This window comes from Cryptotermes secundus, unplaced genomic scaffold, assembly GCF_002891405.2.
Source record: "Cryptotermes secundus unplaced genomic scaffold, Csec_1.0 scaffold31, whole genome shotgun sequence".
Classification (NCBI taxonomy): domain Eukaryota; kingdom Metazoa; phylum Arthropoda; class Insecta; order Blattodea; family Kalotermitidae; genus Cryptotermes; species Cryptotermes secundus.
In genome coordinates, this window is record NW_019743147.1 from 395,648 (window position 1) to 403,701 (window position 8,054).

An 8,054-nucleotide genomic window follows, 5' to 3' on the forward strand; every position below is an offset into this window, starting at 1 on the left:
AAGTGCACATTTATTCAGCTACCAAACTCCATGGCCTGTAGTCCGCAAGCGAAATATACTGACCGAGCGACCGCCGCTTGTCGGCGAAGTTAGTGCCAACTTTAGTGGATAAAGGGTGTCGCGTGGTCAGAGCAAGGATTCCCCACGGCCGTTAATTTCGGTTTCCTAGACCGGAGCTGCTATTTCCTTGAAATAGTTCCTCAATTATTCTCACGAGGCTGAGTGGACCCCGTTCCAGACCCACTACTTCCCAGAAAATCTGGTAGCGTCGGGAATCGAACCCGGACCTCTGGATCTGTAGCCAGGAACTCTGACCACTAGACCACAGAGGCGGTCGTTATGCATCGACTGACAGTATGATAGTGCGAACAAGAAACTGGAAACGATCTGTAGAGAATATGCCGTGGCCTACATTGAGTCACGATACCAGCAGTCTTCAGGTACTGAAGAAAACCCCGTGAAACTTCTTTTGAGTGACAGCAGGTGTGAGGACCTAGATATAAACCTATGACCTCTCGCATAAAAAGCAGGAACACTAACCACTCGACAGTGACATTCTACTTTGATTTGTGAGATCGGGCGAGAATGTGCCCATTTACTAGTCTGGCCATGTTTCATCAACCCCGGGTTACAGACGAGTATGGAGCACTCTATCGGATGAGAATTGGTAGAGGAAATCTAAATTAAATATAAAGTTGTTCCCGTGCTTAATTAAGTACTACGCCACGAATGGGGGCACGCGGTAGCGTAGTTGTTTGAGGCACTATGCTACAAGCCGAAAGGTCGCGGGTTCGAGTCCCGATGAGGTGGATTTCTTCAATTGACCTAATCCTTCCAGCCGCATTATGGCGCAGGGGTCTACTCAGCCTCTAACAGAAATGACTTTAACTTTACATTTATTTGTTTAATTTTACGAATGTAACGTCTTCTTATTTGCTTCTGTCGTTCTCCTAAGAAGGATTGCTGTAGAATAGCAAGGCTCTAGTGACACGCGAAACTTTTCTGGGAGTTTCTCCATGAAGCAGAGCATTTGAGACGCTAATAGTAGCTTATCTAGCCAATCTTCCGTCTCTTGAAGTTGAATTTTAATCACCGCGTTAACAAAAGCCCACCACTAAACGTTAACTAGAGAGAGCTTTATCCGATGTACAAGCCCACGCCAGTCAGCTACGTATACGTGTCTCTTCTCCCCATGCCTGCTACACGTCCGTTCTCCTCATACAAATGTTCCTTCCCTTCTATAATATACTACTTTCAGAAGGGTGGATTGTTATTACTGTTACAAGCGGTGGTCTAATTGGTCGAGGCACTATGCTCCAGGCCCGGAAGGTCTCGGGTTCGAATCCCGATGAGGTAATTTGATTTCTCTGTTGACCTAATCCTCCCAGCCGCACTATGACCCTTGGTTCGGCTCGGCCTCTAACAGACATGAGTACCTGGAATCTTCCTGGGCGTAAAGGGCGACCGACACGTAAGGCTGATATCCTCACCGCCATCTGTGACCCCACTGTCTAGAAAATGTAGGGGCCTCGACGTCTCAGAACCCTATGGGCCTCCATGGACTATTACAGGCATAGATTTACCTTTTTAACATTATATTATTATTTGGGCCCGTCACATTACTACACTGTTAGTATATCGAAATACATAAGAGTCGAATGGATGAATTACTGACAAATAAAGAATTGGAAAGATTCGAAAAGAAGCGGCCTCATCGTAACAGACGTAATGTCCCTACAATTGGCTGAAAGATCTTAGGAAAACCACGATACACTTCACTCCTGGTAGCTGGTGACCCCCTCACAGAGATTCGATCCGACCATCTCCCGAATACGGGTGTAAAGTATTGGCGCCACACTAACCTGCTCTGTTTGTTATCATCATCAATTAAAGCATAAACTAAACATAAGAAGCACGGCTGACGACATGAGAATATCGTCCGTACTACGGGATGGAACAAAACCGGGAGACAATGCCTTGTTAAATAACATGTTAATTTCCCCCGAGCTTGTCATTTTCTTTCCCAAGCTCTCAGATGTATGATATTTCTGGAGACCCCTGCTTTCCTCTGTCTTACTATCTAACTCCACCGTGTATTTGCGTTTTGTTTGCCAACAGAGGCCACTTTAATTTTCCTTTGCGTTATGGTGCACATGTCACAAAAATGTATTTATTCTAGCAAAAGAGACTGTTACTGCAAAACTGCCTAAAACAGGTAAATGTGGTCTTGATATTCAGCTGCCTAAAGAAAATCATGAAAACCAGTAGTCACAAACACAGTTTTCGGGGAAATCTGAAAGCATTGTAATGTTATGCTAATGATCTGATGTTTTTATTTATTGTAGTTTATGTAATGACGCAGTCAGTATCTCAGATATAGGCCTGTAACATCAAGAAGAGAATTTTCTTCTGGGATTTGACGCCGTGCAGTCTCGTACAAACTTCAAAGCAGCCACACAAGAACCAGAGAAATCGCATGCGGCAGACAGACGTTTTGTTTGTGGTTTGAGTGCTTCTTATTAAAGATTTCTTTTCGACCCTGCAGAAGGAGGCAGCACGGTCATCCGAAACATGAATAGTCTTCTACCAAACTACACGGTATCATGTCCTAGTTAATAGTAAAGTCGCATCTCAACCTACCGCTTCCCGACTTAAGAATTTTCGGATTTACGATTCGAAATTGGAATTTTGGGCGCCCATCACGCTGTGATGCTCACGTGGCTGGGATTGCAACCCTTGGCGACGCGTGCTATATTATTAATTAACTTATCTACTTATCTACTTTTTAATGGTAGCTCAGTCGGTATAGCGAGGCGCTAAGGGCTGGACAGCTGTGGTTCGATTACCGCCAAGGGAAATAGGTTTACCCTTCTTCACAGAGTCCAGTCCGGCTCTGGGGCCCAACCAGTCTCCTATCCAGTTGGTACGAAGGGCTACGTCCCCGGGGATACAGCGGCTGGGACGTAACGCTGACCACTCACCTCCACGTCATGGCATAGTGCTTAATTAAGCACAGGAACAGCATCGTTTTTATAATACGTGTATTTTGATGACCCTTTATCAATTTTACAATAAACAATAGAATTACAGCGTTTGTACTTTTCGACATGTATGATCATTATGATCGGGGGCACGCGGTAGCGTAGTTGGTTGAGGCACTATGCTATAAGCCGGACGGTCGTAGGATCGAATCCCGATGAGGTCATTGGATCTTTTTTCAATTTACCTAATCCTTCCAGCCGCATTATGGTCCTGGGGTCAACTCAGCCTCTAACAGGAATGTGAACCAGGAATATTCTTGGGGGTACAGGGCGGCCGGTGCGTAAGGATGACAAGCTCACCGCCATCTCTGAGCCGATTGTTTAGGAAATGTGGGAACCTCAACGTCTCACAACCCTATGGTCCTCCAAGGCCTGTTACAGGGATACCTATACTTTCTTTACTTTTCACTTATAATCAGAATGATCAAATCAAGGAAGATAAGATGGGAAGGGCATGTGGCACGAATGGGAGAAGAGGAATATATATAGGATATTGGCGGGGAAGCCAGAATAAAAGAGACCACGAGGAAGACCAAGATGTAAGTGGGTGGATAATATTAAAGTAAACCTTAGAAAGATGTGATGGGGTGGTATGAACTGGATTCATCAGGCTCATGATAGGGACGAGTAGAACACGATAATGAACCTTCGGGATGCATAAAATGTTTGAGTTGCTGCACAACTGGCGGCTTCTCCATGGAGTTAGATAGAATTACAGTGAAATAGGGGTTAAATATTGGAAAACTGGATGAACCTTGAGGTACAGGGACGCAACCCTGTACGTATCTCGTTATAATGAACGACCGTTTTGGGGATGGCATTAAGCCCTAAACCTCAGGTAGGGCTGTGCCCTTCACAGTCGCCGGGGTTAGAGCACCAGATCTGACAACCCACCCATAACGACAAGTGGTTGGATGATAGTGACTAATGAATTGGAAAGGATATGGAAGGAAACGATCGTGACTTTATTGGAGGTACTGTTACGGAATTTGTCTAGACGAACCGAGGGTAGAAATACGTCAAAACAAAGCGTCAGAAATTAAATTTAAAACTAAGAGAAATGTCCTGGCTTTTGGGCCGTAAATCCAAGCTATCCATGGATAACAACCTCCTACTATATAAGTGCACAATAAAGCCCATATGGGCATATGGTATACAACTGTACAAAACCATAAAAATAAAACAAAAATAATTCAGAGACTTCAATCCAAATTATTGCGCTCAGTAACTAAAGCACCTTGGCATGTCTCCAACTTTACTATCCACAATGCTCTGCAAATCTCATTTGTCATAGATTGTCAACACACTACCATCAAAGCATACTCGGACACAACAGACTAGTTGTAGAAATTAGCAACCCACCAAATGTAAGAAGAAGACTGAGCGGACAGTGGCCGTCTGACCTACCACATCACCATTCCTCTACAGGGCCTGTCAAAGTATCCTCAGTGGATGGCTTCTCTACTCAAGACACCTACTTGGAACAAATTTGCTTATTACTCCATATTATCAAGAGTAGATTGTAAATATGATAGTAATTAAATAAAAAAAGGAACCGAGGGAAACTATGAAAACCCTCAAGTCAGGGCAGGCAGTGGCAGGGCAGAAATTCGAATCGTGTACCTCTGAAACAAAAGAATTACCGCTCGAGTGCCAACTTGCTCAGTGATTTGCTGTTCTTGAATACAAAGTGTACGTACACACAGAGGTCATCTGCAGCCAACTCCACGGGGCAGATCCTTCACAATCATCTTACAAGCTCGCAGGTATTCAAGTCATTCTGCCGCTTTTACGGAACACGATGGTTCGTTACACTTTTCGCAAAAGNTGTACAGAACAACACAAACACAGAATAAACGCACTCAGACATCCGTGCCTCGAGTGGGATTCAAACTCACGATCCCAGAGTTCGAGCGGGCGAAGACAATTCGTGACATAAACAGGGCGGCCACTGTGATCGGCCTGCATCCTACTAACATCTGATAATTTTGAGTCAGGCTACCTCAGCCGGTATGGTGACTGGATACGGGTTGGACGGCAGAGGGGTCGGAGTTCGAGTCCCGGTAGGTTTAAGAATTGTATCTTCTCCATGTCGTCCAGACCGGCCCTGGGTCCCACCCAGCCTCCTATCCAATGGGTACCGGGGATAAGGCGGCCGGGCTGTAGAGCTCACCAGTCACCCTTAAATAGTGTCGAGGTCAAGAATTGCGGCTGTATACATCCACTCCCCCATACGTCCTCATTGTGCAGTGCTGAATAAGTTAAGTAATACCTTTACCTTTACCTTTACCTTTACCTTTACCTTTACCTTTACCTTTACCTTTAGCCCTTAGGTTCACACATTTCCAACTGAGGATTAAATGTTGAGGAAAACATTTTTCCTAAGAGAGAAGTGCCAGAATGGAGGAGAAAACTGTACGATAAAGAACTATGAACCCTTGAACAGGAGTCCCGATAGCTCAGTTGGTATAACGACGGACTACAGGCTGGATGGTCCGGGTTCGATTCTCAGCTGGGTCAATATTTTACTCTTCTCCACAACGTCCAGACCGCCTCTGAGGCCCACTGGCCCTCCTAACCGGGGGGTACCGGGGCTCTTTTCCTGAGGTAAAGCGGCCGAGGTGTGAAGCTGACCACTCACCTCCATCTAGTACCGAAGTCAAGAATGGTGGAGCTGTAACCCCCATACGTCTTAATGAGGCAGCGCTCAATTAATAAGCAGAGGGACGACTTCTATGAACTCCCTGTAAATACGGAAATGTAGCACACTCGTGAAGGTGAAGACGTGTGGGTCAGAAGGATTGAAACTCCATCCGCCCACCCCCCGCCCATCCATCCATCCATGAGTATTCATTTCCATTTACCCATCCACCTATCTGTCTATTTTTTTCTTGATAATTTTATTGACAGTAAGATAAATTTAGAATAAAGACAATAATTATGAACTGGAAGGTATATTGAGTGCATCCGAGAGACATCCGGATGGACTGTACGTCAGTTTCCAAGTGTAACAGTTGAGCATAACCTTCCCAACGTTGGTCTTCCCTAAGTTGTTCCTGGCAACCAGCAGCCCCTGAAGCTATACAAAATATACACGTATGTATTTAGAATGCATGTGCCCAGCTATCCATTTGCATATGAGCAAAAAATGTGAGTACACACACACACACACACGTATATATATCCAAGAAAGGTTCACAGTGGCCGCCCAGTCTAAGGCATGTACTATCTTCTCCCGCTCGAACACTGGGATCGTGGGTTCGAATCCCACTCAAGGCATGGATTTTTGTCTCTGTTTATTCTGTATTTATGTTTCTGCGTATGTAGGTAGCGGCCTTGCGATGGGCTGATCCCCGTCCGAGTACTACCGACTGTGTATAAATTAAGGAACTGAGGAAGCGGCCAAGGTCCACAAGGGCTGTAGAACCAAAGATAAATAGACAGATAGATAGATCCATGTACAGGAAAATGAGTTACAACAGTTTCCTTCCAAATCCTTACGAATTAGTATTTACAATCATCCAATCTTTAGACACTGCACAGCCTCTGGAACTGAGAACCGTTGATAAGAAACGCTTATCTCTACAAGCATGTTAAAACCTATAGGGAGAGCAAGAACGCAGGACTGTCTGACGCCAGAGACCCTACCTGGCAGACCCTCACATATAACAAGCGCCGTGGAACAAAGACCTCCTATACAGTACGCGTGTACAGAAATACATAAGAGGTAGCATAATGACAAGTCAACCCCCTCTACAGGGGGTGTATTGGCGGTCAGAGGGATGGTTGGAATGCGTGTATCCATTCCTCTATACAACAGTCCCTACTTGTGCGTGCAGGTTCGAGAAGTACAGCTAGCTCGTGTGTGTTGATGAACAAACTGAAAACTGCGTACAGTATGTATTATAACGAAAGTGTGCATCTTGTTTATACATTTTGTAGTGTTTATTTTTTATTTAATACGCTGTAACATGTTCTAATTTATTAAACATGTTTCAACATACAGCTTGTGGATGTAGAATTGTGCAATGTTGCCTAGAAATTTTAAAGAAAATTATTTCTTCACTTTGATATCATCACGCATATTAACAGTAGCATACTGACTTCTATCAGCTGGTAGGACTTACATTTTGTAACAAATTGCATCATTTACGCGTTATAGAAAAAACAGGTTACAGAAAACATTATAAAATACTTGTTCATAAGCCGGTCACGGTAGCCGAGTGGTCTAAGGCATGTACTGTCTTCGCTCGTTTGGAAACCGGGATCGTGGGTTCGAATCCCACTCATGGCATGGATGTTTAGTTTGTGTGTGTGCGTTTTTCTGTGTTTGTGTACAGGTAGAGACCTTGCGACGAGCTGATCACCCGCCCAAGGAGAACTACCGAATGCGTAAGATCTAGAAAAACCGAAGTGAACGGAGAAGTTCATGGAGGTAGGCCTAGGCCCACTGGGGCTGTAGTGCCAAGGAAAAAAAAAACTTGTTTCTAAGCGATGTAAGTTTGTGTTCAGTAACTTGCTGGATAGTTCCATCACTGAGGTCTTTTGCTACAGTCTGTAAGACAAAATTGCATCACTTACAGATATGAGAAAATCATATGCCACAGAGGATCGCTTATAATCTTTCTAATAACATACCTGCTTCTATATTTTCTATATATAAAATTCTGGAGCAGTCTCGCAAAGCTTGTTTGAAATTAGCTACGACACCAAATTAAAATTTACAAATTTGGAAAAAGCGCAGGTTATAAGACATTGTCTTCCTCTTCACAGAACTGCTGATACAATGTTTACTTTATTATCTTGATCAGAAAAAAGTTAAAGCTATCCCTGTAACAGTCCATGATGGCCCATAGGGTTGTGAGACGTCGAGGCTCCCACATTTTCTAGATATTCGGTTCACAGATGGCGGTAAGGTTGTCAGCCTTACGCACCGCCCGCCCATTACACCCCCAGGAAGATTCCTGGTACTCATTTCTGTTAGAGGCTGAGTCGACCCCAGGGCCATAGTGC